Genomic DNA, 22,243 nt, shown 5'->3' with positions numbered 1-22,243 from the left:
TTATTTGTTTAGCTCACTTATCCCAAATAAGCCTACCCTTTAATTTACCGTTGTTAGCCACTTTGAGCCGTTTTAATCCCATTTGTTCTACATTTTACCACATTACTAGCCTTAAGCAGAAAAACAATTAAATATCCCAATTGAATCTTTGGTTAGCTTAAGATAGAAATTGTGTGTTAATTGAGTATGGGAAGATTGTGGGAACAAAGGTTAATAAAGGAATGTGTCATGATAAAATAATGCGGAATTTGGGTACCTACTCATGTGAAACTATAAAAGAAAATTAAAAATCTATGTGCATTGATAAGCTATGTTTATTTTCATGTTAAAAAAAATTGGCATATATATATATATATATATATATATATATATATATAATAGTAAGGGGACAAAATTACCTCAATGATAAGTTAAAGTTCAACAATCAATGCACATGTGATAAAATTAAAATAAAGGTTGATGCATGAGTATGGAATGTGAAAAGGAAATTCTGGATAGCTAGGTATGAAATTTGAAGTTATATAGAATATACATATATAATTAGGTGAAAGCTTGGGTTAATTAAAGATTCAATTTATAAGCTCACTTAGCCATATATACCCTTACCCTTACCTTAGCCCCATTACAACCTTGAAAAGACCTCATGATGTTTGCATTGGTACATTAAATGTTGTTGATTGGTTAGGTGAAGAACAAAAATTAGAAAGCATGATTAGAGAAGGATAGAGAGATTACCCTATACACTAGAGTGATTAGAGTGCACACACACCATCAGTGAGGGTTTAATGCTTGATTCTATGTCCCCTGCTTTCACGAGCTCTCTTCTTACAAATTTACTTGCTTTTACTGTATGATTTGAATTAGTGGAATCTACTCTATGTTTTGTCTTAGAGAACTTATTTATTTTTAATCAAATAGACAAAATCATATAGTTGCATTCATATATATAGGTTGCATTGTATTGCATGAATCTTACATGTCCCTATTCATTCATATTTATCTCCTTCAACTAAGCATGAGAACATGCTAATGTTTAAGGGTGGGGAGGATGATAAACCATTATTTTATGATTTATCTTGTGTTTAATTGTGTGGTTTTATCAAGTCTTCACCCACTTATTCATATGATTTGCATGTATTTACAACTTCTTCCTAAATTTGTGCTATGTTTGAAAACTTGCTTCTTAGAGATCTTTTAATTATGTATTTTAATTTTCCTCTATACCATTCGATGCCGTGATCTGTGTGTTAAGTGTTTCAGGCTTCATAGGGCAGGAATGGCTTGGAGAATAGAGAGGAAGCTTGCAAAAAATGGAAGGAACACAAGAAATTGAGGAGATGACCGCGCGAAATGGAGAAAATCACAGCCACGCGCTCGCGTGCCTGACGTGAACGCGTGGATTGAAAGCTGCACGAGTGACGCGCATGTGGGGATGATGCGTACGCATGACTAGGAAAACACTGAATGATGCGCACGCGTGGACGACGCGTACGCGTGACATACGCGATCTGCAGAATTAAAAAAATTCACTGGGGGCAATTTTGGGCCGCATTTTAACCCAGTTTTTGGCCCAGAAACGCATATTAGAGCCAGGGAACATGCAGAGACCAAGGGGGGACGACACATTACGATAATTCTTAGTTTTAGATCTGATTTTTGCTCCTCCTCTAGGTTTTTTCTCTACACATTCATAGTTTTTAGGATTTTGTTTTTATTTCTTTTTGGATTGGGATATTGAGAAGAGTTATTACCTCTGCAAGACTTCATCGCTCTAGTTTGTTTTCTCTAATTTTCACTTACTCTTTCATATCCTTAATTTGTTTAGAGTTACAATTGGATTACTTTTAGAACTTATTAATACAAGAACTATTTTTATTTTTAATTAATCTTTTTTATTATTGTTTATCATGTCTTTCTTTATTTCCTTTTTTTATTTTGTGAAGTTTACATTCATGATGATAGAGTAGCTCTCTAACTTGATTGGGAGTTGATTGAAAGGAGAACTTTGAGTTGGAATGCTCAAGAGTAAAATTGTAATTGGGTTTATTGTTGGATAGCTCTCTAGTCACTGACACTAATCCTTCCCAAGGGAGAGGATTAGAACTTGTGAATCGAAGTAGACTTCCAACTTACTTGACTTTTCTCTACCTAGTAAAGGATAACTAAGTTGAAACAACCTTCAATTATCAATTGATCTTGGGAGAACTCCAACAAGGATAGAACTTCCGATTAATCTACTCCCGGTCAAGATTTTTATTTAAATTACATAAATTCTCTGATTTAATTTCCTGTTTATCAAACTCAAAACCATTTTGGAAAACCTCTGATTAATAAAATAGCACATCTTTCTGCAACTCATTGGGAGACGACCTGGGATTCAAACTCCCAGTATTTTAATTCTAATTTTGTGACAACCCTTCTAAATTGATAAGCGGATTTTTGTTGGTTAAGAACTGTACTTGCAACGTATCTCTCACATTAATTTCTTAATCTTCCAATTTCCGCCACGTCAGCCTCCTATCTCCCTCTTTGGAAAATATAATTAGCGTGCCACGCCCAGAGACTGGCGTGCAACACCCATCATTTTGCCTTAGTTCCAGTAGCTGGCGTGCCATGCCCAGCATTCAAGTGGCACGCCCAGTTGAGACTCTTGAGCTGGCGTGCCATGCCTTCGATACGAAGTGGCACACCCAGCCTTTGCATTGGCCTTCTTGTACGCTGGCTTGACATGCCTGGATGCTCAAGTGGCACGCCTAAGTGAGGGTGAGGGCTTTGGCGTGCCACGCCTTCGACCTCAAGTGGCACGCCCAAACCTTTTTAGCCTTCAGCCCCTTCTCTGGAATCTTGTACTATCGTGCCACGCCATGCTTGCTCAAGTGGCACGCCCATTCATTTGTAGTTTTCCTAAGCTTGGCATGCCACGCCTGGATGCTTAACTGGTACGCCCAAGTGATTTTTGAAGCTGGCGTGCCATGCCTTCGATACCAAGTGGCACGCCCCAGTGATGATCCTTCTGGAGTGATGAACTGATGCGCCACACCCATGGCTCAAGTGGCACGCCCATAGTAAGTGATGGGTTAGGCGTGCCACGCCCAGTTTGGCATGCCATGCCCCTTTAGTGGCCTTTATTGTTGTTCTCTGGAAAACTGTACTGGCGTGCCACGACCATGTGAATGCTTTAAGGATCTTTTCTGGACTTTAGTACTGGTGTGCCATGCCCAGCTCCTGGCGTGCCACGCTAGTGCATTTTTGTGGCGTTTGCTCCAAGTGGCACGCCAGTTTCACACACCCAACTTGTTTTGTTGTTTTCATCCCCTTTTTGATGTCTTTTTCACCTGAAATTCAGCTTAACTCAATTCAAAGCAATGTACCATAATATTCATCAAATATTGCATGAATTGCAATGATCAAATGAGATTATGCTCTTTTATGGTCCTTTTTATGCAAGAGAAAAAAGGTAGATGATGCAAGTTATCACATTGCATATAGAAGAATGCCATTCGGGTTGTGTAATACCCCAGCTACCTTCCAAAGATGCATTCTATCAATCTTCTCAGATATGGTAGAAAACTATTGAAGTTTTTATGGATGACTTCTTTGTTTTTGGTGATACTTTCAATGCTTGCTGGCATCATTTTACCCTAATCTTGAAACGGTGCCAAGAAACTAATTTGGTTTTAAATTGAGAAAAATGCCATTTTATGGTGCCCGAAGAAATTGTTCTTGGTCACAAAGTTTCAAGAAAAGGGATAGAAGTTGACAAGGCAAAGGTAGAAATCATAGAGAAAATTCCCTTACCAACTAATGTAAGAGCTGTTAGAAGTTTCTTAGGGCATGCGGGATTCTATAGAAGATTCATGAAGAATTTTTCAAAAATAGCCAAACCACTGAGAAATTTGCTAGTGGTTGATAATCCTTTTATCCTGGATGAAAGCTATAAGCATGCCTTTAAAACTTTAAAAACTAGACTCACCACAACACCAATCATCAGACCCCCAAATTGGGAATTGTCTTTTGAACTTATGTGTGATGCAAGTGATTTTGCTATTGGTGCTATACTAGGACAAAGGAAGGGTAACTTGCATCATGTCATTTATTATGCAAGCAAAGTATTGAATGAAGCACAGAAAAACTACACCACAATAGAGAAGGAATTATTGGCTGTGGTTTATGAATTTGATAAGTTTATATCATACTTGATTAGATCTAAGATTGTAGTTTATACTGACCGTGCTGTCCTTAAGTGATGCCAGGGCATCTTGGCCAGTTTCACTGACCTTTTCTTTATTGTTTTTAAGGTAGTTTCATGCATTTCCTTAGGAAATAAGCTAGTTTTGGGTGGATATTCACTTATACCTTGATTCAAGCATACATTGTGCCTTTCACATGATTTCATGAGGATTTTGCATGAGTTTAGTAACAAATTGTATGTTGCATTACCCATGACTTGGACTAGAACTTTGATGCACTCTATTGCTTGATTTTAGGACCAAAGGAAGCAAGGAAGAACCACTTAGCAGTCACGTTAATCTAATTAACGTTACCACTAACTTGGAATGGGAGGTAACTTGCAAAGTTAATGAGAAAAGTGATTGCCAATAATGCTCTCGAAGCCATCATTGCCCACGTTAAGAGTCACGTTAACTAAGTTAACGTGAACTCCAACGTGAAGAAGGGACTTTGAGCCAACGTTAGTGACACTTAACATTATCACTAACGTTGGCCAATGATCATAAGTGGCCACGTTAGAGTCCACGTTAACTTAGTTAACGTGGCCTCTAACGTTAAAAGGGGGAAGGAAGCCAACGTTAGTGACACTCAACATTGTCACTAACGTTGGCCTAAGGTGCAATGTACCACGTTAACTCCCACGTTAACTTGGTTAACGTGGGAGCTAACGTAAGAGGCAAGGGAGGTCGACAACGTTAGTGACACCCAACATTATCACTAACATTGGAAGCTCCCACAAAACCCCCAAGGAGCCACGTTAACTTTCACGTTAACTTAGTTAACGTGGAAGCTAACGTTGATGAGTGAAAGATGAGCCAACGTTGGTGACACTCAACATTGTCACTAACGTGGGGGATGGCTAAGAATGGCCACGTTAGAAGCCACGTTAACATAGTTAACGTGGGACTCTAACGTGAGACATAAGGGCACACTAGAACGTTAGTGACAATGCTAAGTGTCACTAACGTTCTTGAAGGTTGGCAAGGCCACGTTAGAAGCCACGTTAACCTAGTTAACGTGGGACTCTAACGTGAGACATAGGGGCACACTAGAACGTTAGTGACAATGTTGAGTGTCACTAACGTTCTCGAAGGTTGGCAAGGCCACGTTAGAAACCACGTTAACCTAGTTAACGTGGGCTCTAACGTGAGGCAAAGCGGTACATTGGAACGTTAGTGACAATGCTGAGTGTCACTAACATTCTCGAACTCATACTTTCACTAAACGTTAACACCCCTAACGTCCTAAGCTAAAGTCTCTGCCCACTTCACACTTTCTCTCCGCAAGTAAAACCAAGCCCAAATGAAGAAGAGAACTGCTTCAAACTCAAGATCCAAAGGCCCAAGACTTGAAGAGCCAACTAGAAGCTGAGAAGAGTAGTATATATAGGAGTAGCTTTGAATTATTTAAGGAGTTCTGGAAGTTGGAAAATAGCACTACTCTCTGTTTTTTACCTTCTCTGCTCTTCTAGTTCTATGATGTATTCTCCATCTTTGTTTTCATTTTCTAGAGCTATGAACAACTAAACCCCTTTCATTGGGTTAGGGAGCTCTGTTGTAATTTGATGGATCAATACTAGTTTTCATTATTCTTCTTCTATCTTTTCTCTTGATTTTACTTGAAAGCTTTTGATCTTCATCCCATTGGGTAGTTATCTTGGAAAAGAGGCTATTCAAACTTGGATCTCTTCTGAGCCTTGAAAGAGGAATGAAGAGATCAAGCTAGAAATGCTTTCTCATGCTGGACCAAATTGGGTTTGGATGGATATGTGACTATAATCCTCTCAATACTTGATTTGGGAAATGCATGTGGTATAATCAGTGACCACACTTAATCTCTTCTCATGAGCAATTGACCAAGGAATTGGCTATTGATCAAGATTTGAGAGATTGAATTGTAAGAAATTGTAATTCAATCAATTAAGATTGCCAAGGAGATCAATGAGTGCATTGATTGAGGAAGAGATGAAAATGAACTTGATCCGGAGAATTGCAACATCTCCTGCGCCCATTGAACTCCCCAATTCTGATCTCACCCATTCTCTTTAATTTCTGCGTTTACTTTCATGATCAAACACCCCATTTCCATTTACAATTCTGCAATTTACTTTCAGTCATTTACTTTCAGCCCTTTAATTCTAGCATTTACTTTTTCCGTCATTTACATTCCCGCTATTTTATTTTCTGCAAATCTCAACCCAAATCCTGAATTCGGTCAACTAGAACATTCTTCTAATTAAAGTTGCTTGATCAATCAATCCCTGTGGGATTCGACCTCACTCTATTGTGAGTTTTTACTTGACGACAAATTCAGTACACTTGCCGAAGGAAATTTGTTGAGAGACAGTTTCCACCTGCATCAAGTTTATGGCGCCGTTGCCGGGGATTGATTGTGCATCAACAATGATTAGATTGGAAGATCACTAGATTGAGCATTTTTATTTTGTTGATTTAATTTTCTGCTTGAGTAATTTACTTTCTGTCTTAGTTAACTTCTTCCCTTCCCCCTATACTCTTTCGTGTTCTTTGTTATTTACCATTCAGTTTGCTAATCCACTAACTGTTTGATATATTGCATCACTCACAACTAACAGTAATTCTGACAGTAATACTATCTGCACATATTGTTACTTGCTTGTACTTGTTGGTTGTATGACAGGGAGAAGAAGCGGGGCTTCAACTTCCTTCGATTCTGAACCTGAGAGGACCGTCCTTATATTAAGGAGGGAAGCAAGAGAAAAACATGCAGTTGGTGCTGAAGAGGAAGAGTATTTTGAACCCAACATGGAAGAGGATTTGGAGAACAACCATGAAGAGGAGGTTCATAATCAAGGCCATGCCAACCGTGCTGGGCAAGAAAGGAGGGTCTTAGGATCCTATATCAATCCTAATCCTGGAAACTATGGGAGCAGCATTTAGAAGCCCACTATACATGCCAACAATTTCGAGCTAAAACCTCAGCTCATCACTCTTGTGCAGAATAATTGCTCATTTGGAGGAGGTGGTCAAGAAGACCCGAATCAACACTTGACCACTGGTGGACAAAATTGTGATCACTATTCTTTTCAAGTTGTTTGTCTTTGTATGAAATCACTATTATGGCACTGGTTGAATTCACAACTCCGTTCAACTAACCAGCAAGTGTACTGGGTCGTCCAAGTAATAAACCTTACGTGAGTAAGGGTCGAATCCACAGAGATTGTTGGTATGAAGCAAGCTATGGTCACCTTGTAGATCTCAGTCAGGCGGATTATAATTGGCTTTTAATAAGTTCAAAAATTAATAATAAAAGAAATAATAAAAAGGATAGAAGACTTATGCAGATTCATTGGTGGGAATTTCAGATAAGCGAATGAAGATGCCGCATGGCTCAAGGACGCCTGCTCTTCTACTGCTTCTACTCAATCCTTCTTACTCCTTTCCATGGCAAGCTGTGTATAGGGGTTCACCATCAGCGGTGGCTACTTTCAATCCTCTCGGGAAAATGATCCTATGCGGTTGTCAATCGCACGGCTAATCGTCTGGAGGCATCACCCATGGTTGATGGCTACATCCCATCCTCGCAGTGAAAACTAATGCTCACGCACTCTGTCACAGTACGGCTAATCACTGGTTGGTTCCTGCGCCTACTGGAATAGAATCCCTTGATTCTTTTGCGTCTGTCACTAACACCCAGCACTTGCAAGTTTGAAGCACGTCACAGTCATTCATTACCGGAATCCTACTCGGAATACCACAGACAAGGTTAGACTTTCCGGATTCCCAGGATCCTACTCGGAATACCACAGACAAGGTGAGACTTTCCGGATCCTCATAAATGCCGCCATCTATCTAGCTTATACCACGAAGATTCTGTTGGGGAATCTAAGAGATACACATTCAAGCTCTGTTGCATGTAGAACGGAAGTGGTTGTCAATCACGCGCGTTCATAAGTGAGAATGATAATGAGGGTTATCTAACTCATCACATTCATCATGTTCTTGGGTACGAATGAATATCTTGGAATAAAACTAAGATAGCATTTGAATAAAAGAAGATAGAATTGCATTAATACTTGAGGTACAGCAGAGCTCCACACCCTTAATTTATGGTGTGCAGAAACTCCACCGTTGAAAATACATAAGTGAAAGAGGTTCAGGCATGGCCGAATGGCCAGCCCTTTCCATGATCAAGTGACCGAATATTCAAAGAGATAAAGTGGTCAAAAGATGTCTAATACAATAGATAACTGTCCTATATATACTAGACTAGCTACTAGGGTTTACATGAGTAAGTAAATGATGCATAAATCCACTTCCGGGGCCCACTTGGTGTATGCTTGGGCTGAGCTTGATCAATCCACGAGCTGAGGCTTCTCTTGGAGTTGAACTTTGAGTTATGACGTGTTTTGGGCGTTCAACTCCGGATCATGACGTTTTTCTGGCGTTTAACTCCAGAAAGGAGCATGTACTTGGCGTTCAACGCCAAGTTACGTCGTCATTCGTCGAATAAAGTATGGACTATTATATATTTCTGGAAAGCCCTGGATGTCTACTTTCCAACGCCGTTGAGAGCGCGCCAATTGGAGTTCTGTAGCTCCAGAAAATCCATTTCGAGTGCAGGGAGGTCAGAATCCAACAGCATCAGCAGTCCTTTTGTCAGCCTTTTTCAGAGTTTTGCTCAAATCCCTCAATTTCAGTCAGAAATTACCTGAAATCATAGAAAAACACACAAACTCATAGTAAAGTCCAGAAATGTGAATTTAACATAAAAACTAATGAAAACATCCCTAAAAGTAGCTTGAACTTACTAAAAACTATATGAAAACAATGCCAAAAAGCGTATAAATTATCCGCTCATCACAACACCAAACTTAAATTGTTGCTTGTCCCTAAGCAACTGAAAATCAAATAGGATAGAAAGAAGAGAATATACTATAAAGTCCAAAATATCAATGAATATTAATTTAATTACATGAGCGGGACTTGTAGCTTTTTGCTTCTGAACAGTTTTGGCATCTCACTTTTTCCTTTGAAGTTCAGAGTGATTGGCATCTCTAGGAACTTAGAATTTTGGATTGTGTTATTGAATTTCCTAATTTAAGCATGTTGATTCTTGAACACAGCTACTTATGAGTCTTGGCCGTGGCCCTAAGCACTTTGTTTTCCAGTATTACCACCGGATACATAAATGCCACAGACACATAACTGGGTGAACCTTTTCAGATTGTGACTTAGCTTTGCTAAAGTCCCCAGTTAGTGGTGTCCAGAGCTCTTAAGCACACTCTTTTGCCTTGGATCACGACTTTAACCACTTAGTCTCAAGCTTTTTGCTTGGACCTTCATGACACAAGCACATGGTTAGGGACAGCTTGATTTAGCCGCTTAGGCCTGGATTTAATTTCCTTGGGCCCTCCTATCCATTAATGCTCAAAGCCTTGGATCCTTTGCTTTTTAAAATTTTCGCCATTTTTTTTTGCTGCTTTTTCTTGCTTCAAGAATCAATTTCATGATGTTTTTCAGATCATCAATAACATTTCTCTTTGTTCATCATTCTTTCAAGAACCAACAATTTTAACACTCATAAACAACAAGATCAAAAGACATATGCACTGTTCAATCATTCATTTAGAAAACAAAAAATATTGTCACCACATCAATATAATTAAACTAAATTCAATAATAATTTCGAAAACTATGTACTTCTTGTTCTTTTGAATTAAAACATTTTTCTTTTAAGAGAGGTGAAGGATTAATGGAATTTATTCATAGCTTTAAGGCATGGTTACATATTAATGATCATGAAATAGAGACACAAAACATAGATAAACACAATAATTAAAAACCGAAAACAGAAAGAAGTAAAGAACAAGGAATGAATCCACCTCTAGTGGCGTCTTCTTCTTGAAGGACCAATGATGTTCTTCAACTCTTCTATGTCCCTTCCTTGCCTTTGTTGCTCCTCCCTCATTGCTCTTTGATCTTCTCTTATTTCTTGGAGAATGATGGAGTGCTCGTGATGTTCCACTCTTAATTGTTCCACATTATGGCTCAAATCTTCCAAAGAGGTGTTGAGTTGCTCCCAATAATTGTTGGGAGGAAAGTGCATTCCTTGAGGCATTTGTTGATGATGAACTTCCTCATGTTCTCCTTGAGGGCCGTGAGGAACTTCTCTTGATTGCTCCATCCTTTTCTTGGTGATGGGCTTGTCTTCTTCAATGGAGACATCTCCTTCTATGATAACTCCAGCTGAGTAACATAGATGGCAAATAAGGTGAGGGAAGGCTAGCCGTGCCATGTGTGAAGGCTTGTCAGCTATTTTGTAGAGTTCATTGGAGATGACTTCATGAACTTCCAATTCCTCTCCAATCATGATGCTATGGATCATGATGGCCCGTTCTTCAGTAACTTCAGATCGGTTGCTTGTAGGGATGATGGATCTTTGGATGAACTCCAACCATCCTCTAGCTACAGGCTTGAGGTCCAGTCTTCTTAGTTGGACTGGCTTGCCTTTGGAGTCTATTCTCCATTGGGCACCTTCCACACAAATGTCCCTAAGGACTTGGTCCAACCTTTGATCAAAGTTGACCCTTCTAGTGTAGGGGTGTTCATCACCTTGCATCATAGGTAAATGAAACGCCAACCTCACATTCTCCGGACTAAAATCCAAGTATTTCCCCCTAACCATTGTGAGATAATTCTTTGGACTTGGGTTCATACCTTGGTCATGGTTCCTAGTGATCCATGCATTGGCATAGAACTTTTGAACCATTAAAATTCCAACTTGTTGCATGGGGTTGGTTAAGACTTCCCAACCTCTTCTTTGAACTTCATGTCGGATCTCCGGATACTCATTCTTCTTGAGCTTGAAAGGGACCTTAGGGATCACCTTCTTCTTTGCCACAACATCATAGAAGTGGTCTTGATGGCTCTTGGAGATGAATCTTTCCATCTCCCATGACTCGGAGGTGGAAGCTTTTGCTTTCCCTTTCCCTTTTCTTGAGGAAACTCCGGCCTTAGGTGCCATTGGTAATGGAAAAACAAAAAGAAGCTTATGTTTTTACCACACCAAACTTAAAATTTGCTCGTCCTCGAGCAAGAAAGAAAAGAGTAGTAGAAGAAGAAGAAGAGAATATGGTAGAGAGGAAGAGTGGGAGTTCGGCTATATAGGTGGAGAAGGGATTTGTGTTGTGTGAAAATGAAGAAGAATGGAAGGTTATTTATAGGGAGAGGGAGGGTGGTGGTTCGGCCATTTGGGTGGGAATGGGTAGGAAATTTAATTTTGAATTTTATGAGGGTAGGTGGGGTTTATGGGGAAGAGGAGGTTGATGTGAATGGTGAATGGGTAATTGGGAAGAGGATTTGAGGTGATTGGTGAAGGTTTTTGGGAGGTGTGATATGGGGAAGAGTGAATTGAGATTTGGATTAGGAGAGTGTGATTAGGATTAAAAGGTAAGATGGGAATATAGTAGGTGGGGATCCTGCGGGGTCCACAGATCCTGAGGTGTGGATCCTGTGGGGTCCACAGATCCTGAGGTGAAAACAAATACCATTCCTTCACCATATAGGCATGTAACATGCCTTCATGTATCATTCTGGCGTTCAAACGCCCATTGATGCATGTTCTGGGCGTTCAACGCCCATGTAATGCATGTTTCTGGCGTTGAACGCCAGTTTCATGCTTGTTTCTGGCGTTCAGCGCCAGCTTGTCCTCTTCGTGCACCATCCTGGCGTTTAACGCCAGGTTGTTGCTTGTTTTGGGCGTTCAACGCCAGAATGGTGCTCTGTTCTGGCGTTGAACGCCAGACAGATGCATCTTACTGGCGTTGAACGCCAGTCTGCGCTACCTCCAGGGTGAAAAATTTTTTTTCTTCTGTTTTTGACTCTGTTTTTAATTTTTTTGATTTTTTTCGTGACTCCTCATGATCATGTACCTAATTAAACACAAAAATAACAAAGAAACAAAATAAAATAAAATTAGATAAATAAAATTGGGTTGCCTCCCAACAAGCGCTTCTTTAATGTCAATAGCTTAACATTGGCTCTCATGGAGCCACAAGGTGATCAGGTCAACTTAAGTGTGGTCCCAACACCAAACTTAGAGTTTGGATATGGAGTTTGAACACCAAACTTAGAGTTTGGTTGTGGCCTCACAACACCAAACTTAGAGTTTGACTGTGTGGGCTCTTCTTGACTCTGAACTGAGAGAAGCTCTTCATGCTTACTCTCTTTTGGCACAGAGGGATGGCCTTGTGCCTTAAACACAAGGTAGTCCCCATTCAATTGAAGGACTAATTCACCTCTGTTGACATCTATCACAGCTCCTGCTGTGGCCAGGAAAGGTCTTCCTAGGATGATGCATTCATCATCTTCCTTCCTAGTGTCTAGGATAATGAAATCAGCAGGGATGTAAAGGCCTTCAACCTTTACTAGCACGTCCTCTACTAATCCATAAGCTTGTCTCAATGACTTGTCTGCCAGTTGTAATGAGAACAAGGCAGGTTGTACCTCAATGATCCCCAGCTTCTCCATTACAGAGAGTGGCATAAGATTTATCCCTGACCCCAGATCACATAGAGCTTTTTCAAAGATCATGGTGCCTATGGTACAGGGTATTGAGAACTTGCCAGGATCTTGTTTCTTTTGAGGTATAATTTTCTGAATCCAAGTATCCAGTTCATTAATGAGCAAGGGAGGTTCACTTTCCCAAGTCTCATTACCAAACAGCTTGGCATTCAGCTTCATGATAGCTCCTAAATATTGAGCAACTTGCTCTCCAGTTACATCTTCATCCTCTTCAGAGGAAGAATAGTCCTCAGAGCTCATGAATGGCAGAAGGAGGTTTAATGGAATCTCTATGGTCTCTAAATGAGCCTCAGATTCCTCAGGATCCTTAATAGGAAACTCCTTCTTGCTTGAGGAACGTCCCAGGAGGTCTTTCTCACTAGGATTTTCGTCCTCCTCCTCCCTTGTGCATTCGGCCACTTTGACTATGTCAATGGCTTTGCACTCTCCTTTTGGATTTTCTTCTGTATTGCTTGGGAGAATACTGGGAGGAGTTTCAATGACTTTCTTACTCAGCTGGCCCACTTGTGCCTCCAAATTTCTAATGGAGGATCTTGTTTCATTCATGAAACTGAAAGTGGCCTTTGACAGATCAGAGACTATATTGGCTAAATTAGAAGTATTTTGTTCAGAATTCTCTGTCTGTTGCTGAGAAGATGATGGATATGGCTTGCTATTGCCCAGCCTGTTGCGTCCACCATTGTTAAAACCTTGTTGAGGTTTTTGTTGATCCTTCCAGGAGAAATTTGGATGATTTCTCCATGATGAGTTATAGGTGTTTCCATAAGGTTCACCCATGTAATTAACCTCTGCCATGGCAGGGTTCTCAGGATCATAAGCTTCTTCAGAAGCTGCCTCTCTAGTACTGTTGGATGCATGTTGCAATCCATTCAGATTTTGAGAGATTATGTTGACCTGTTGAGTCAACATTTTGTTCTGAGCCAATATGGCATTCAGAGCATCAATTTCAAGAACTCCTTTCTTCTGAGGTACCCCATTATTCACGGAATTCCTCTCAGAGGTGTACATGAACTGGTTATTTGCAACCATGTCAATGAGTTCTTGAGCCTCTTCAGGCGTTTTCTTCAGGTGAATAGATCCACCTGCAGAATGGTCCAATGACATTTTCGAAAATTCAGAGAGACCATAATAGAATATATCTAATATGGTCCATTCTGAAAACATGTCAGATGGACATCTCTTGGTCAGCTGCTTGTATCTTTCCCAAGCTTCATAGAGGCATTCACCATCTTTTTGTTTGAAGGTTTGAACATCCACTCTCAGCTTGCTCAGCTTTTGAGGAGGAAAGAATTTATCTAAGAATGCAGTGACAAGCTTATCCCATGAGTCCAGGCTATCCTTGGGTTGTGAATCCAACCATACTCTAGCTCTGTCTCTTACAGCAAAAGGGAAAAGCATGAGTCTGTAGACTTCAGGATCAACTCCATTCGTCTTTACAGTCTTACAGATCTGCAAGAACTCAGTTAAAAACTGATAAGGATCTTCAGATGGAAGTCCATAAAACTTGCAGTTTTGTTGCATTAAAGCAACTAGTTGAGGCTTAAGCTCAAAGTTATTGGCTCCAATGGCAGGAATGGAGATGCTTCTTCCATCAAACTTGGACATTGGCTTTGTGAAGTCACCAAGCATTCTCCTTGCATTATTATTATTATTTCCGTCTGCCATCTCTTTCTCTTGTTCAAAAATTTCTAGAAGGTTTCTTCTGGATTGTTGTAATTTCGCTTCTCTTAATTTTCTCTTCAGAGTCCTTTCAGGTTCTGGATCAATTTCAACAAGAGTGCCTTTATCCCTGTTCCTGCTCATATGAAAGAGAAGGAAACAAGAAAAGAAAGAGGAATCCTCTATGTCACAGTATAGAGATTCCTTTATGTTAGTAGAAAAAGAAAGGGGTAGAAGAGTGAAGAAGAATTCGGATTTTTTAGATGAAGGGAGGTGAAGAGAAGTGTTAGTAATTAAATAATTAAATAGAATAAGAAAAGAGAAGAGGGATTTCGAAAATAATTTTGAAAAGGGGTTAGTGATTTTCGAAAATTAGAAATAAAATGTAATTAAAATTAAAACATGAAACAATTAATTAATTAAAAAGAATTTTTGAAAAAGGGATGAGATATTTTCGAAAATTAGAGAGGGAAAAGTAGTTAGGTGGTTTTGAAAAAGATAAGAAACAAACAAGAAGTTAGTTACTTGATTGAAAAAGATTTGAAATCAAAATTGAAAAAGATAAGAAGATAGTAAGTTTAGATAAGATATTTTGAAATCAAATTTTGAAAAAGATAAAATTTTTGAAAAAGATAAAATAAAGGATAAAAAGATTTAATTCAAAAATTTTGAAATTATTTACTTCACTAACAAGAAACTACAAGATAAGATTCTAGAGCTTTAAAGATTGAACCTTTCTTAACAAGAAAGTAACAAACTTCAAATTTTTGAACCAATCACATTAATTATTAGTGAATTTTCGAAAATTACATATAAAGATAAGAAAAAGATTTTGAAAATAATTTGAAAAAGATTTTTGAAATTTTCGAAAAATAGAAAAAATTGAAAAAGATATGATTTTTGAAAAAGATTTTGAAAAGATAAGATTTTTAAAATTTGAAATTTTGACTTGACTTGTAAGAAACAACTAATTTTAAAAATTTTTTGACCAAGTCAACCCAAAATTTCGAAAATTTGGAGGGAAATAAGGAAAAGATATTTTTTTGATTTTTGAATTTTTAATTATGAGAGAGAAAAACAACAAAAATACTCAATGCATGAAATTTTTGGATCAAAACAATGAATGTATGCAAGAATGCTATGAATGTCAAGATGAACACCAAGAACACTTTGAAGATCATGATGAACATCAAGAACATAATTTTGAAAAATTTTTGATGCAAAGAAAACATGCAAGACACCAAACTTAGAAATTTTTAATGCATGGAAGATATGAATGCAAAGATGCACATGAAAAACAAGAAAAGACACAAAACAAGAAATCATCAAGATCAAACAAGAGGACTTATCAAGAACAACTTGAAGATCATGAAGAACACTATGAATGCATGGGATTTTTCGAAAAAAAAATGCAAGAAGATTTTAAAAGCATGCAATTGACACCAAACTTAAAAATTGACTCAAGACTCAAACAAGAAACACAAAATATTTTTTATTTTTATGATTTTCTAATTTTTTTGGATTTTTGTTTTATTTTTTTTTTCGAAAATAAAGTTTAGAAAAACGAAAAATAAAAGAAAAATTTTGAAAAAAGATTTTTGAAAAGAAAATTACCTAATCTGAGCAACAAGATGAACCGTCAGTTGTCCATACTCGAACAATCCCCGGCAACGGCGCCAAAAACTTGGTGGACGAAATTGTGATCACTATTCTTTTCAAGTTGTTTGTCTTTGTATGAAATCACTATTATGGCACTGGTTGAATTCACAACTCCGTTCAACTAACCAGCAAGTGTACTGGGTCGTCCAAGTAATAAACCTTACGTGAGTAAGGGTCGAATCCACAGAGATTGTTGGTATGAAGCAAGCTATGGTCACCTTGTAGATCTCAGTCAGGCGGATTATAATTGGCTTTTAATAAGTTCGAAAATTAATAATAAAAGAAATAATAAAAAGGATAGAAGACTTATGCAGATTCATTGGTGGGAATTTCAGATAAGCGAATGAAGATGCTGCATGGCTCAAGGACGCCTGCTCTTCTACTGCTTCTACTCAATCCTTCTTACTCCTTTCCATGGCAAGCTGTGTATAGGGGTTCACCATCAGCGGTGGCTACTTTCAATCCTCTCGGGAAAATGATCCTATGCGGTTGTCAATCGCACGGCTAATCGTCTGGAGGCATCACCCATGGTTGATGGCTACATCCCATCCTCGCAGTGAAAACTAATGCTCACGCACTCTGTCACAGTACGGCTGATGAGCGGATAACTTGTACGCTTTTTGGCATTGTTTTTAGTATGTTTTTAGTATCTTTTAGTTAGTTTTTATTATATTTTTATTAGTTTTTAGTTAAAATTCACATTTCTGGACTTTACTATGAGTTTGTGTGTTTTTCTGTGATTTCAGGTATTTTCTGGCTGAAATTGAAGGTTCTGAGCAAAAATCTGATTCAGAGACTGAAAAGGACTGCAGATGCTGTTGGATTCTGACCTCCCTGCACTCGAAGTGGATTTTCTGGAGCTACAGAAGCCCAATTGGCACGCTCTCAACGGCATTGGAAAGTAGACATCCTGGGCTTTCCAGCAATATATAATAGTCCATACTTTGCCCAAGATTTGATGGCCCAAACCGGCGTTCAAAGTCACCCTCAGAATTCCCAGCGTTAAACGCCGGAACTGGCACCTAACTGGGAGTTAAACGCCCAAACTGGCATAAAAGCTGGAGTTAAACGCCAAGAAGAGTCTCTACACGAAAAATGCTTCATTGCTCAGCCCAAGCACACACCAAGTGGGCCCGGAAGTGGATTTTTATGTCATTTACTCATCTTTGTACACCTTAGGCTACTAGTTTCTATAAGTAGGACCTTTTACTATTGTATTTTACATCTTCGGACATCTAGTTCTTAGATCAGATCTTGGTTCTTCTGGTTCCCTCCTTGGGGCCGAAACCAATGATCACTTTTGTTCTTATGTATTTTCAACGGTGGAGTTTCTACACACCATAGATTAAGGTGTGGAGCTCTGCTGTACCTCGAGTATTAATGCAATTACTATTGTTCTTCCATTCAATTCCGCTTGTTCTTTATCCAAGATATCACTTGTTCTTCAACATGATGAAGGTGATGATTGACGCCCATCACCATTCTCACCCATGAACAAGGTGACTGACAACCATTCTTGTTCTACAAGCATCTGAGGCTTAGTGAATGTCTCTTGGATTCCTGATTGCACGATGCATGGTTGATCGCCTGACAACCGAGTGCTCGCCTGACAAACGAGCCAACCATTCCGTGAGATCAGAGTCTTCGTGGTATAGGCAGGACCTGATGGCAGCATTCAAGAGAATCTGGAAGGTCTAACTTTGTCTGTGGTATTCTGAGTAGGATTCAATGATTGAATGACTGTGACGTGCTTCAAACCTGTAACCTACTGGGCGTTAGTGACAGACGCAAAAGAGTGATTCTATTCCGGTAGGGGAGGGAACCAAACCGGTGATTGGCAGCACTGTGACAGAGTGCGTGCATTAGCTTTCACTGCGCGGATGGGAGGTAGCTGCTGACAACAGTGAAACCCTACACGAGCTTGCCATGGAAAGGAGTAAGAAAGGATTGGATGAAGACAGTAAGAAAGCAGAGAGACGGAAGGGAAGGCATCTTCATACACTTGTCTGAAGCTCTTACACCAATGATATATATAAGTATCTCTATCCTTATCTTTATGTTATTTTCGTTCATCACCATTATACATTTGAGTCTGCCTGACTGAGATTTGCAAGGTGACCATAGCTTGCTTCATACCACCAATCTCCGTGGGATCGACCCTTACTCACGTAAGGTATTACTTGGACGACCCAGTGCACTTGCTGGTTAGTTGTGCGAAGTTGTAGTGATCACAATTTCGCGCACCAAGTTTTTGGCGCCGTTGCCGGGGATTGTTCTTGTGTATGGACAACTGACGGTTCATCTTGTTGCTTAGATTAGGTATTATTTTTCTTCAGAGTTCTTAAGAATGAATTCTAGTGTTTCAAGGTGATGTTCTTATCATCACCAAAGCTGATTGATCATCATCAATTTAGCTCTTGAATGCAATGTCTTGCTGAAGCTTAGCTAGCTATGTCTAATTCCTTTAGAATAAAGCTTTAGACTAACATTGCATGATTCCTGGAATTCTCATTAAGAATTTTGATACATTTATTTTTTTTTTCACCTATTTTTCGAAAAAAAAAAATTACAAAATCATAAAAACCAAAAATATCTTTTGTTTGAGTCTAGTGTCTAATTTTAAGTTTGGTGTCAACTGCATGTTTCTATTTTTCTTGCATTTTTCGAATTTATGCATGTGTCTTCACTAATCTTCAAGTTGTTCTTGATGATTTTCTTGTTTTGATCTTTGAATTCTATTTGACTTGAGTGTTTTGTTGTTTCCCATATATACAAACTGCTAAGTTTGGTGTCTTGCATGCATTGTTATTTGATTTTAGTTGCATTTTGATTATTCCTCATTATTAAAAATCCAAAAATATTTTTAATTTGTGTCTTTTCAAGTCAATAATACAGAGAATTGAAGATTCAGAACATACTGCAGAGGAATCACACAGAAAAAGCTGAGCATTCAAAAATGCCCAGTGAAGAAGACAGACTGGCGTTTAAACGCCAGCCAGGGTGCCTGGCTGGGCGTTTAACGCCCAAAAGGGTAGTAGTTTGGGCGTTAAACGCCAGAATGTGCACCATTCTGGGCGTTTAACGCCAGGATGGCAAAGGGGGAAGATTTTGTTTTCAAAATCAATTTTTTTCAAGTTTTCAAAGTTTTTCAAAATCAAATCTTTTTCAAATCATATCTTTTCAATCAAATGTTTTCAAAATCAATTTCTTTCCTTTTTCAAAGATACTTACTAACAATTAATGATTTGATTAAACATTTTTTGCCTTGAGGAAGGTTTTATGTTTGAATCATATCTTTTCTTGTTAGGCAAGTCATAATTTTTAAAATCAAATCTTTTTAAAATTGTTTTCAAATCATATCTTTTTAAAATTGTTTTCAAATCATATCTTTTTAAAATTGTTTTCAAATCAATCTTTTTAAATTGTTTTCAAATCATATCTTTTAAATCACATCTTTTTAAAATCAATCATATCTTTTTAACTTCTAATTTCAAATCTTTTTCAAAAATCACTTGATCTCTTTCTCACTCTTATTTTCGAAAATCAATTTGTGTTTTTCAAAAATATTTTCAAAATCTTCTACTTAATTTTCGAAAATTACTTCCCTTCTTCTCACATCCTTCTATTTTTGGACTAACTCTATTCCTTAATGCAAAATTCGAACTCCATCTTCTTTGACAAGTTCGAATTTTCTACTTCTGTCTTCCATTTTTCTTCCTCTGACACCTCAAGGAATCTCTATACTGTGACATAGAGATTCCATATTCTCTTGTTCTCTTCTCTTTCATATGAGTAGGAACAAAGACAAAGGCATTCTTGTTGAAGCTGACCCTGAACCTGAAAGGACCTTGAAGCGAAAGCTAAGAGAAGCTAAGGCACAACTCTCTTTAGAGGACCTGACCGAATTCTTCAAAGAAGAAGAACCCATCGTAGCCGAAAACAACAACAATGCCAACAATGCAAGGAAGGTGCTGGGTGACTTACTGCACCTACTCCCAATTTCTATGGGAGAAGCATCTCTATCCCTGCCATTGGAGCAAACAACTTTGAGCTTAAGCCTCAGTTAGTTTCTCTAATGCAACAGAATTGCAAGTTCCATGGACTTCCAATGGAAGATCCTCATCAGTTTTTAGCTGAATTCTTGCAAATCTGTGACACAGTCAAGACTAATGGGGTAGACCCTGAGGTCTATAGACTGATGCTAGTCCCTTTTGCTGTAAGAGACAGAGCTAGAATATGGTTGGACTCTCAACCTAAAGAAAGCCTGGACTCTTGGGAAAAGCTAGTCAATGCCTTCTTGGCAAAGTTCTTTCCACCACAAAGATGGAGTAAGCTTAGAGTGGAAGTCCAAACCTTCAGACAGAAGGATGGAGAATCCCTCTATGAAGCTTGGGAAAGATACAAACATTAATCAGAACAAGATATTGACTCAACAAGTCAATTTGATTTCTCAAAGTCTGTCTGGAATGCAAAATGCACCAAGCAGTACTAAGGAAGCTTCATCTGAGGAAGAAGTCTATGATCCTGAGAACCCTTCAATGGAAGAGGTGAATTACCTAGGAGAACCCTATGGAAACACCTACAATTCTTCATGGAAGAATCAAGAGAGACCTCAACAAGGTTTCAATAACAATAATGGTGGAAGAAACAGGTTTAGCAATGGCAAGCCTTTTCCATCATCTTCACAGCAACAGACAGAGAGTTCTAAGCAGAATACTTCTGACTTAGCAACAATGGTCTCTGATCTAATAAAGACCACTCAAAGTTTCATGAATGAAACAAGGTCCTCCATCAGAAATTTGGAAGGACAAGTTGGTCAGCTGAGCAAGAAAGTTACTGAACTCCCTCCTAGCACTCTCCAAGTAATACAGAAGAAAATCCAAAAGGAGAGTGCAAAGCCATAGACATGGCCGAATATGAGAGGAAAGAGAGGAGGAGGACGCCACTGAGGAAGACCTCAGTGGGCGTGTACCAATCTCCTCTGAGTTCCTCAATGAGGAACAATGGGAATCTGAGGCTCAAAATGAGACCATAGAGATTCCATTGGACTTACTTCTGCCATTCATGAGCTCTGATGAGTATTCTTCCTCTGAAGAGGATGAATATGTCACTGAAAAGCAAGTTGCTAAATACCTTGAAGCAATCATGAAGCTAAATGACAAGTTATTTGGAAATGAGACTTGGGAGGATGAACCACCTTGCTCACCAAAGAATTGGATGACTTGTCTAGGCAGAAACTGCCTCAAAAGAGGCAGGATCCTGGGAAGTTTTCTATACCTTGTACCATAGGCACCATGACCTTCAAGAAGGCCTTGTGTGACTTAGGGTCAAGTGTAAACCTCATGCCCCTCTCTGTAATGGAGAAATTAAGGATCTTTGAGGTGCAAGCTGCAAGAATCTCATTAGAGATGGCAGACAATTCAAGAAAACAAGCTCATGGACTTGTAGAGAGTGTTTTGGTGAAATTGAAGACCATTACATCCCTACTGACTTCATAGTCCTAGAGACTGGGAAGTGCATGGATGAATCCATCATCCTTGGCAGACCCTTCCTAACCACAGCAAAGGCTGTGATTGATGTTGATGGGGGTGAACTGACCATTCAAGTGAATGAAGAATCTATGTGTTTAATGCTCAAGGATATCCCTCTGTCACCATGGAGAGGAAGCTTGAAGAGCTTCCCTCAAATCAGAGACAAATAGAGCCCCCACAGTCAAACTCTAAGTTTGGTGTTGGGAGGCCACAACCAAACTCTAAGTTTGGTGTGAACCCCCACATTCAAACTCTAAGTTTGGTGTTGGGAGGTTTCAACATTGCTCTGATCATTTGTGAGGCTCCATGAGAGTCCTCTGTCAAGCTAATGACATTAAAGAAGCGCTTGTTGGGAGGCAACCCAATGTTTTATAATTAACTATTTCCTTTTGTTATTTTATCTTTTTTGTAGGTTGATGATCATAAGAAGTCACAAAATCCATTGAAAAAGCAAAAACAGAATGAAAAACAGGAAGAAAAATAGCACACCCTGGAGGAAGAACTCACTGGCGTTTAAACGCCAGTGAGGCTAGCAGTTGGGCGTTTAACGCCCAGTCTGGCACCATTCTGGGCGTTTAACGCCAGAAAGGGGCACCAGAC

The 22,243-nt window shown here is 39.0% G+C and overlaps 1 non-coding gene across 1 annotated transcript; it reads left to right on the top strand.

Annotated features, from left to right (window-relative positions):
- The first annotated feature begins 13,956 nt into the window (after positions 1-13,956).
- LOC130959291 (small nucleolar RNA R71) lies at positions 13,957-14,060 on the top strand. Its single transcript, XR_009078383.1, has one exon. It is a non-coding gene; the product is annotated as a small nucleolar RNA R71 (small nucleolar RNA).
- The last annotated feature ends 8,183 nt before the right edge of the window (positions 14,061-22,243 follow it).

The sequence above is a fragment of the Arachis stenosperma genome, chromosome 10, assembly GCF_014773155.1.
Source record: "Arachis stenosperma cultivar V10309 chromosome 10, arast.V10309.gnm1.PFL2, whole genome shotgun sequence".
Classification (NCBI taxonomy): Eukaryota; Viridiplantae; Streptophyta; class Magnoliopsida; order Fabales; family Fabaceae; genus Arachis; species Arachis stenosperma.
The sequence above is the reverse complement of the archived record's forward strand: the minus strand, read 5'-3'. Positions and strand labels throughout refer to the sequence as shown.